An 11,431-nucleotide genomic window follows, 5' to 3' on the forward strand; every position below is an offset into this window, starting at 1 on the left:
CACTGCTTGTCCAGTAATGTACCTTCTATAAGCTACAAAACACTGCTAAGCACTATTACAGAAAGAAGCTAAGTGTTAATTCTATTCCTGAAAACTGCTAGCATTAGTTCCAAAATTCAAAATTAAAAGCGTCTATAAAGCATCTGTTCCATTAGTCACTGTCTTACTAGAATTATCCTTTGTACCATGGAAATAAAAAAGTTCCAGTAGACAATAAATAAATAAATAAATAGGCCGATCACCAAACCCAGAATTGTGGTATCAACAATTCTCAACAATCAACAAGTTTACTGTCATTTAATATTTAAGCATGGAAGAAAATTGTGGTTTAACTATATGACATTTTTAGGGCAAAACCCACTATTTTGGACACTAAAAATATTTTTCTTGTTGCTTCCACATTACAGAAAGTCTCACAGTTTTACAGCTATTCAGCTGGGTAAAGCAAAATCAGGGGGAGTGGGTGACAAATAAAGAGTTCTGCTTATACTTACTGGAGTGCAAAAATGCAACTTTATTATTACACACATGTTAATTTGCAGTTGTTCAAAAGGAATGCATCAACTAAACTAATCACGCATTTAATCAGTTCCAATTTAGTACCTGACATTTCATGAACTGATATAAGCACAGTATTTCAGCTCTGCCTGGTTACAATGAACAGCTAACTTTGTTATACTTAAATGTTGCATATGGTATACAACTACAGAACAACTAGCCTCGAGGTTTTAGGTTTTATGGCTTAGTGATTTTTCTACTATGTTACTAATTTGTTTGTACATTTGGGTTGGTTTATTTCAAAAAAGGACAGTATGTTTAGCATCCGTATCTTTCTAAAATGAGTAAAAGGAAAGAGGTCTGAAGATAGTTTGTGGGTTCAAGATCCTAGACGTCATGCTAGGAGTTGCTAGGACGTGTCAAATCTCACAAACATAGACTCTACATCCAGGTTTATAACAAAAATACTGAATCTGAGAGATAGCTGCAATGTGGTGACAGTCTGTCTGAATACCTCTACGCTTTTATGCTTCATGTCAAATATCGTGGTATAGACTCAAAAGAAAAAAGTGCCTATATTTTTCATCACTTCCATTCCATTTCTTGTTCTAGAGCAAATGTAAGAGGAGGCAAAAAAGACCGCATCAGAAAAAAAATTGGGCAAGTCTGAAAGGGATTAGAAATATTGTTCTGAGACATCAGTAAAATGAGGAGTCAGGTGGACTTCTATGTGTCTCTGAATTCGAATGTGCATTGCACCTAAGGAACTACCATGACTGGCTGGAGCACCTGATTACCTTGGATGGTTCTGGTGAACTTTGATTTTGAAACAATAGCAATGTATTGAAGCAGCTGATATGCTGTTATTGATATTCTTTGGTCATAGTGTGTTTTGGTTGCTTTGAGCATTTGAGAAATGAAGTCCTTGTAGTGATAGAATGTGAAGATGGTGAAAAAAGCAAGTATCCTTAAAATTCAGTTTAGTATGGAATCACAAATAAAGAAATTCCATTGTTATAACAACTGTGTCCAACAGTGTTGTATGGCAAAATGATGGTTCCTTTGAGTGGAGTGGGCAACGGAACTCCAGACAGATTTGCGCTGACTAGCTTAATCTACCGAAGAAAGAAACAAAATTTGTGGTTTAAATATTTACAATCACTGAACTTTATCTTTGAAGTTAAGATCTTTGAATCTTAATAATTTTCAGCTTATTTGATGCCCTTTGCAGATATGTGTTCAGAATTTTTAAAATGTCAACCACGAAAATAAAACGATTAAGGAAAAGTATAACTTTATCATTCGCTGAAAGTTTCCAGCAGCTCCAGAGGCCGACAGCCCGGGGAAGAAAGGGACTCTTGTTCTCACCCTGTACACAGCGCCCCATGCAACCTTTAAAACTCCGCTGGACACATAAAATAGCATTGATGCCCCGGCAAACGAGGCCCTGCGAATAGGAGGGTGAGCAGATGTCCCGCAAAGGACAAACCCTGCGCTGTGCCGGGGCCGGGGAGCGCAGCCGGGCAGAGCAGCCGGGCACAGCAGCCCCCGCGCCCGGCGCGGAGCCGCCGCGCTCCCTCCTGTGGCCGCGGAGCGCTGCGGCAGCGCCCGCTGCTCCCATCCCTCCTCTGACTTCCTCCAAGAATCCCAAAGGGCAGCGGATGCTTAACGCCTTGTGCCGCAGAAATCCCTCCCCAACTTCCATTTAACCTCACCCTCCCAGCAGAAGTGCCCCGTTTCTCTTTGCAGTCCTCCTGCAAACGCGAGCGAGATTTTACGCCTTCATAGGCAAAAAAAAATTGAAAACCGTTAATTTTTGTGTCGGATTCTTGTGAATGGTCTGACTTATTGTGAAGGATATAAAGCATTCAGAGGTTTGGTCTTTATTGGGAAATCCAGAACCAAGCTCTGTGGCAAAGGCCATAAAAGAATTGGTTACAAGACTTCCATTATGAAATTACAGAAGTACAGTAATAGGATACTACTATCTGCCCATAGAGATACTTAGTTTACAAAGAAAATTTGTAACCTTTAGCATAAACAAGACAGCACCCTGAGAACAGTGAAAAATAAAGAGGTTTAGCTACCAGTAAATCTGCACCTACAAGTAACCAAGGAAGGCACACTGACCTCACTGCATCATTTGAAAATTTTTAGATGTCATATTGCAATTACAATAATAACACCAGAAACTAATAAAGGGTCACAGGTTGTTGGACACTAAAATAATACAACTCCAGTCAAGCAATTCCAGTGCATGCTGGTGCTCTGTTAACATTAAAGCAAACATCAAAAGGAAGAATCTCTCAACAGACTCATCTGCCTTCAAGCTTTTGCCCTCAGGTTTTCCCTCAGTGAGCTCCATCCATTAGAGCTGGAAGAGGAGTTCAGACATGCGGATGCCTGCAACTCCTGCCTTTCAACAGCTGTGTCATTTAGCGGCTTTGAGGATAGTTAATGATGCTTATTAGCATGCTGACAGCTGATGTATCCATCATTAATACTGTTAGTGAATACAGCAGCAGTTAGACACTTCACAGTAACACAGATAAAGACTGAGAGACCACATCTGCAGACAGTAGACTCTAGCTCAGCGGCAGTAGCACTCATCGGTCCATTTTCCTCAGCATTGCCATTACTCTAAAAGAAAGGAAATAGTTTTATGTTTTCCTGCCCCCAAGGATATTGAAATTTGTTCATTCAGCTGCAGAGTTCAACAGAAGACACGTGAACAGACCTCAGCAACTTACGATGCTGGAGTACTGGAGAAGTGGGTTTAAAGCTTACCTAGGCTGAGGAATTGCTTAATGTCTTTCCCATTTTCCTGCCAAGTGATTTTGGAAGTGCTAACTAGGGGCTGAAGAGTGGTAATTCACGAATTTACCACTCCCGTGACACCTACTACAGAAGAACTTCTAGTTTGAAGGCAGCAAGGCAACTGGAAATACTACTGAAAGTGCTTCAAACTAACCTGCTTGTCTTTTACCTAAAATACCCCAAACTACTGCAGGTCTCAAGTTTCAGAGGAGCAGAGATAACTCAACAACTAAACAATGGCTTTTCTAGCTGCACAATACAAACTGACAAAGCTTCAGGAACTAGGCCCTGGTGTTGGCCTCACATACTGCTTTGCAAATGCTAGACTTTGGACTTTTGCACACCCAATACTTGGCATTGCCCCATATGCCTAACCTCCATGGAGACAGGATATCAAACATAACCCACACATGGCATTTCCTCACTCTCTGCACCTCCTACCCCAAGAAGCGGGTTTTAGCCTGGATTCTAAGGCACACAACTTCTCTGTGTGCAAAAGAAACAGCCCCAGCACACAGGTGAAACATCTAAGTCAGGGAACTGACCCTCTTCTTCTAAAATGAAATTGTACAATGTCCTGTTAGGCAATGCAAACAATAAAGTCAAGATCTAACACAAAAGCACACATCAACCATACAGGCTGGAGAAACCCATAACCCATAAAGCCATTTTCACTGGGAGAAGAGTCAAGCAGCAGCACAGGTTGCCCCAAAATATTTGAAAACCTCCACAGATGAAGCTTGCACAAACATGACTGAATCAAGCCCTAAGCAACCTGTTCTGACACCACAGCTGTCCCTGCTGTCTGCTGGAGGCCTCTCTAGAGACTTTATGAGGTCCCATGAGTCCTCACTATACTTGCCACCACATGTCATGCAATTGGACTTTGATGCTATTCTAGCCTATGGAAGGCACTACTATGAAGCCAAATACAGATTAGTAAAATCCGATTCCATGAATAAGCCTTTGTATCTTACCAGTTTCAAAGTTCCAATCAGGCACAAAATATTCTTTGTTATGGGGAGAAGGCAACACAAATAATAATCAACTACAGATACTGCTGTTCTCCCATATGATTTATGAAGCAAGATGCTTGAAAAGCATTTTATGTATAAAATACACTTTTCATCCAACTTTTGCCTAATCCCCCCAAAAATAATGAACTATTCCCACTGGACACCAACCAGGTAGTAGACCACTTTCTTTTCAAGAACAGAAAAGTATTTTTTTCCACAAAGTCACTAAACTATGAGCTAGACTTTATGAGTTTGTGATAAACATTAACTTTACAAAAAAAAAAAAAATACTGCGTTCTTTTAAAGGCCTATATTAGGGGAACAATGTTGCCTTTTTATGCCTATCTATTATATACCAGCTGAATTTCAATAATGAATTGTAATTCAGTGCCATATCATCTATTTATATCTGCCATTTTCAGCCAACTGCAATTTACTGCATAATTTTAAGAAGTTTGGCCAGGATTTCAGCATAGTTGGCAAACACAAGCTGGCAAGCTCTTGGCCAATTAAAATCTTTATAATGACTATACCACCATATACGAGAACGCTAGAAATGGGACTGGATGAAATACAAAAATCTTGCAGTCGTGCTTATAGCACGAGACTCCTTCGCACTTCAGTGTTTCTTCACTGATATTACAGTAGCATACTACAACTATCCCATCAGTCTTTAAACTGAAGATGCTCCATGTTCAAATTATGTTAAAAGAGGATTATCCATACTAAAATACGGTTTATTAGAACAAACGTTACAATGGAAAGTATTTGCTAACTAAATGCATAATACATGTTCAGCCAAAGTACTAATTACATACTCCATGACTGAGTAACAAATATGTATAATCTATCCTTTTGGATTTCAAAATGAAGACAAATAATTTTACAAAACTTCTTCCAGCAAACATTTCCAAGTAATCTCCATAGAAATTCATAGCAATAAAGGACAGAATATATTTTCTCATTACAAAACTTAGACTCTTGCCAGACAGAATGCAGTTTCCAAGGTAGGAGTTGTCATTACTAAAGCAATATTCAGTCTTAACTATCTTGACAGTCCATGTTCTGTTTTACATGATCCCAAGATCATGTTGCTTTTCCCCATTGGCATCCCAATACCCAACAACATGATGCTGAGCTCTGACATGCTTGTAGAGATTACTCTATTTTATGCGATACTGCAAGAAAAAAGTTGGTTTAAACAGAAAATGGTAAGTCAATTATGAGAAAAAAAATAGTACTGCTACATTTCACTTTTAAAAACCTTCCTAGGTCAAAAGGCTATATATCATCAGCTTCTAAAACAATTAGTAAAAGCCTAATTATAGTAGTCTTGCATATTATGCTGTACATTTTATCTGAGTTGCACAGCAAAACTGAATTTATGCAATATAATTTCAATGTATTCTAAGGAAAGTACAGAAAAAGACAGCAACTTCGGTCAAGCAGTAAACACCAACTACAAATTAATTAATAAATACATATTTTTTGTTTCCCAGAAAATCTTCTCTCAGACTTGGGACTCCATCTAGAGAAAAGTGTGTTTGAAATGCATATCCAGACTCAGGAACAGAGAGATGGAGCACCCACCAGCATCAGCTGCACCAGAAAAGGCGCAGGAGGAATGCACATATGTAGGGATGTATGATGTCCAGAACTCCTTAATCTGACATGACTAAGTTGCATTCTTTCAGAATTAAGGGGCCTTTAGCCAGTAGTGCAAGCAGGGCTTCCTTCTCCATCCTTGTAAAGGAAATGAGGATTTCACTGTTTCTTGTGCTCATGCTCTTTTGGGATCAAGATCATAAGAAAACTGAATGATAGGGAAGCAGTAGGTAGGCAAGTGAAGAGTAAAATGCCAGCTTTTTTGAGTTTGAGCAGCACAAGGCTGTATGCACCATCTTGGCAACAAGGAAACCCCAAAAGTTGTTTTTTTTTCTGGTGGTTTTTTAATTTGGTTTAAGTTGCATCCTTCATCAAATACTCATCCCCAGTTACAAAGTTTTTAAAGACTCCACTAAAATTCCACTTTAAAGAAACCCACATCTTTTTTAGCAATACTGACTGAGCACAGGGTGTCCAGGGAGGCTCAGAAGTCACTCAGGCAAACAGCTCTAGGTGGGCCTGCTTGCATGGGGAGGTTAATCAAGATGACCTCTGGAGATCCCTGTCAACCTTAACCATCCTGTGGCACTCTCAACCAAACTCCTACCAAATTCCACAAAGGCATAATTTCATGTCTTGCCATGCTCAAAGAAGGGACATAGAAAAGTAAGTTTCCACTGCATCTCATAAGATCTACAAACTGGTTTTAGTCCATACTGCATGAAAAGAGAAAAAAAACAAAAACAAACAAACAAAAAATTAGCAACCACACGCTTACTTTAGAAGGGGACAGTTTAGGGCCTAAAGTAACAAGATGCATAATACTACAGGAGGAAGGAAGAGACACAAGGAAAGAAACTATATGGTAACAAATAGAAAAGCTGTTTTAAAAAATTACACAGTCCACAAGATTTTACAGACTTGCTATTAAATTGCAGAAACTCAAACACCGTATCAAGTGATTTGGAGAATACTCCAGTGAGTCAGGGTTTCAAGAGAGGTTTTCAGTAGGGAACTACAGAAGGATTTGTTTCCCTTCTCCCATCCAAAGAAATTGAAGCAAAAGAGGTAATAACTGATAATTTTAATACCTCCTTAATAAATAAATTTTTAAAATAAAATAATAAAAAAAACCCCACCAACATTTACTATCAAGGGATGTTTCTGGAGGAACCACTGCACTGTCCCAATCCATTCTGTCCCCAGTACAGAACCTGTTTCTTCTCCTGGCATTCCCCACCAACCTGGCACAAATAATGTTGTTACCCCAAGATCTGGCAGTATACCTCAATGTTAGCAACAAATATCTCAGTGTTTTCCTTTTTTGTATACATGTTTACAGTTATTTCATTTCATGCTGGCTTGGAAAACTATCATTCCATTATTTAATGAATTCTGAGGCATTCAAGATTATAGCCAATTTCAGTTTGCATTGGATGAAAAAAGGAAGAAACACTTTCAGTTGTGCTGAAGGGGAAAAAAAAAATAGGAGTAATCTGTCATATATAAACTATATACAAGTTCTGAGACATCCTCGGCGAATCCAAATCTACAAATGCAAATCTATAAGGACTTACAGATAAACATAATGTCTGGTTACGTTCAAGTCTTCACTGGATCAAGACCAAGGACAACACCTTTATCAGTGAGAAGGATTGAGGTGTTTGGTATCACAAAGGAATGTCCCTTTGCACCACAGCACAACACATTTAAGGAAAAGCAATTTAGTTTTTGCAGAATTAAAGAATCAGCAATGCCTAGCTGGAACGCACTGTTTTGGAAGAGGACCAAAACTCAAGTAATTGCAATGAACTGGAAAGGCCTTCACCCCCAGGTCAGCAATTTACATTCCAGCCAGGCTATTTATGAGAGAAAGCAGTTACCACCAACTACCCTTTGAATACTCAAGTTGCCATTTCTGGTACCATTGCTGAGATTCAAACACACACAGATACCATGACAAACCAGTCACATGAACTACTTCAGCAGAAGAGTCCAAGACTGAGGTAGTGCACAAAATTAATAAGTTGGTTACTACAAGATGACAAAGCTGGGTCTGCAATAAAATTCCTCTCTATAGGCTGCAGTTTCTGCCCACCACAACAGTGTCAAATACAGAATTGACCTAAGGAATGGTAAGTAAAAATAATCTTTCATCCTCCATGAGATTGTACATTTACTACAGCTTGATATGTGATGAGTCAAATAGAAAAGAAAGTCCATATTTTTCCTCTTTCCCTGCCAGCTAACATTAGTTCCACCCCACTTTCCCAGTTATTTCTTTAGTTCCCTCCCTCTCAGCTTGCTTTGTGTCCTCTGCTTCTTGCTCCAGTGAGTTGTCCTTTTTCTCAGTGCTGTGTTTGCCACTCAGAGTCCTTCTCCTTATTTCTTTCTTCACTGCTTCTAACTTAACTTCCAGTAGTCCTCTGCAAACGCTGACTAAACAACATAAAAATTGTAAAAATTAGCAAGTTTTATCTTTAGGACTTCTGTATCTCTAAAGCAACCTTTAAGTACCTAGATTCTCAGTACATGCATAAATTTTTCTTTTTGTTTCTAAAAATCCCAAGTGTAATAGAGATGCAATAAAAGAAAGAAAAAAAAAAGAAAAAGAAGAAAAAAAGTAAAAATTCAACCATGACTGAGAGTTAGAATAGGAACTAGAAGCAAACATCCTCATTTTCAACTCTGAGTGAAAGACAAGCTTCAAAATCATTAACTGTCTCCCTTTGCTTACAGCAAGAGGTCGCAGCAAATGTCAAACACAAGAGAGCCGTTCAATTAAGGGCAACCTTACAAAATCCAAACTGTTACCAACAGCAGCCTAGACGTCATCCTTGCCCCAACAAACCAATGTCTGGACAGCCCCTATTACACAAGACTCCACAATAAAGAGCTGCCAAGCTTTAACCTTCAATGAGGAGAAGTAAATTTATTCTCTCAAGAAACAAGTCTGCCAATACAGAGGACTGGCTTCCTTATGCCTATGTCAGAAAAAAACCAGCAAGCTAACTTTTCCCCCCTGTCCCTACAGCCTAAACCAAAAGTTACATATATGGAGTACCAGCAGAGTAATTTATCACAAAGCAATAAACAGGAGATTGCTACTTCAAACACTGAAAGTAGGTAGACAGCAAGTTAGCTATTCAGAACATCTGTTTAAAAAAAAAAAGGCACAAAACAAAAACAAACAAACAAAACCAACAAACCCAATGATGAATAGGAATACAAAGGCAATGATTTGGGAGGGGAGGAGGAGGGCATATTAAAAAAAAGAAGTAACTAAACACAGTAGTTTTATTCTATGGCAGTTTTATTGTTGTACATTGAATTCTTTAGAAAACATAATCTGAATTATAGCAAATTGTCAAAACAGTTTTAGAATAATTCATCTGCTATACAGGGGAAAAAAAAGTATATCGTTCCAGACACAGAAGGATTAAAAATATTCAATACTAAACCTCTTCCTCTAATTTTGCAATGATCTGAGGATAAAGGTTCTCTAAAACCCAGAAGCCTGAACTATGGCATTATATAAAATCTTTGGGCCTGTGCACATCAGTCAGAGCTCTAGGCACATACAGTAGAGCGAGTTTCTGGCTACAGAAAGAGTTGTGCACTATCAACACTGCACCCTGGATGCTGTACATACAAGACCAGCTGTGCACACAGAAATTCCTGCATGCATTAGTTTGGGTGTTATCAAAGGAATTTGAGATTAGGTTTGGTTTGGTAAACATAGAGTTAAGGAAAAAGAAAGAGTTCTTCTATTTAGTCAGATATCTAACTTGGTCACTGTATTAAAATGTCATTCTTAGAGAGCTAAAGGATACAGATTTCTATGATTCTATGTAACCACGGAGGTAGCAGATCAAGGGTTGGACTTGATGATCTGAGAGGTCCTTTCCAACCCGGCTGATTCTATGCATACTCACTGCACTTCACACAGTTCAAAAGGTTAGAAGAAAAAAAATAATTTGGTTTTGATACCCATCTCTGTTACCAGAAGTCTACAAAATTAGATCCTAGTGTTTGATATTATGCAATATTTTATCAAATAGTTTAACTATGCTTTCACGGTAAGCAAAAGCTACTGTCCAGGCAGCCTTCCTGAGCAGCCAGAGATACGCAAATGATCAGCTGGTGATTTCCCTGGGCAGAACGCAATGCTCATCTGCAGGGCTTCAAACAAGTATTTTGAAGATATTAGGACAGAGAAAGAACAAGAAATAAAAGCAAATTAATAATGACTGATTGTAAACAGCAGCACAGACATGCAGCACTAAACATGACATTTAAATACTCTGAGAAACTGACATCACCACGCTGGTCAATACTGTATGCAGGGGCTGAACTCGGCACAGACAAGCCAAATCCTGGTATTCTTGAAGCTAACAATAGTTTTTCTTGAACTCCAAAAGCAGCAGGAAAAGTTGACTCTCACTTGACAGCATATAATACCTCGGGAGACACACGGGCAAAGACACACGCAAAACACGCCACTGAACATCTTCCACCTTCACACTGTCCCTGAGAGCAGGGCAGCAGGTCTAGGGTTGCGGACCCCGCACTTTGAGTGTTTAGAGAGCTGCGCTTTCTTCCTCAGGGCTCAAAGGAAAAGCTTGTTACTCAAACTGCACATTCTTAGAGGATTTGGGTTAGGATTTTTTCTCCAAAAAACACAGAAATTCTGTTGTGGAAAGCTTCTGAATACAGTCAAAGCATGCAATACACACACATCATGTTTTCTGGGGGGAAAAGCAATTTCTGTGGTACTCCATGCTTACCGTAACTAACTTCTAAGTTTTACATGTTCCGAAGTTTACTCATAAGCAGAAGACTCACAGGCACAGGGACAGGCAGATCGGCCGGAGGATACGGCGCTCCCGACCCGCCCGGGGCCGCCGCCGGAGCCCACCCGTGTGTGGCCAGCGCTCAGCCGCCCGGCTCGCCCCCGCCGAGGCTGCCGGTGTCCCCCAGCGCCGGGAACCCGCACCGCTCCCCGGGCACCCCACGCACCGCTCCCCACCCTACCCTTTGCCTCCCCGAGTTGCTGCCGGTCCCGGGAGGCGGCGGCAGGGGCAGCGCCGACCCCGACCCCGCTCAGCCCCACCTGCCCCCGGCGCAGCCGCCCCAAGGTCACCCCCTTCCCCGGGAAGGCGAACTTTGGGAAGCACTCACTTCGGCGGAGCGCCGGGATGCCGCCTCCGCGGAGGGCCGGGGGGCGGTGCGGAGGCTCCGCCGGCTGCAGCGCGCAGGACGGGCTGCGCGCTCCCTCCTCCTCCTCCTCCTCCTCCTCTGCCGCCTCCTCCTGCCTCTCCCCGACGACTTTCACTTCACCTGCAGGCAGCCCGGCTGCGGCGGGGCGGGCGGCTCCGCAGCTTTCCGCGGGACCGCAGTCACTGCGGCAGCGCCCTCCCCGCACCGCGGGGGGAGCCGGGCCGGGCCGCACAGCGCAGCGCCCGCTCGTCCCTCCGCGGGCCGGGGCGAGTCCT

The 11,431-nt window shown here is 41.2% G+C and overlaps 1 protein-coding gene across 1 annotated transcript in view; it reads right to left on the minus strand.

The window, feature by feature from the left end:
• KIAA1217 (KIAA1217 ortholog) overlaps nucleotides 1–11,198 on the minus strand; it is a 355,773-nt gene extending 344,575 nt beyond the window's left edge. Inside the window, exon 1 of the mRNA XM_027695587.1 lies at nucleotides 11,118–11,198. The gene's annotated coding sequence lies outside the window, so the exon portion shown is untranslated. The remainder of the gene's footprint in view (nucleotides 1–11,117) is intronic.
• Nucleotides 11,199–11,431: the final 233 nt, after the last annotated feature.

The sequence above is a fragment of the Neopelma chrysocephalum genome, unplaced genomic scaffold, assembly GCF_003984885.1.
Source record: "Neopelma chrysocephalum unplaced genomic scaffold, ASM398488v2 Primary Assembly neopelma1_102, whole genome shotgun sequence".
Taxonomy (NCBI): Eukaryota; Metazoa; Chordata; class Aves; order Passeriformes; family Pipridae; genus Neopelma; species Neopelma chrysocephalum.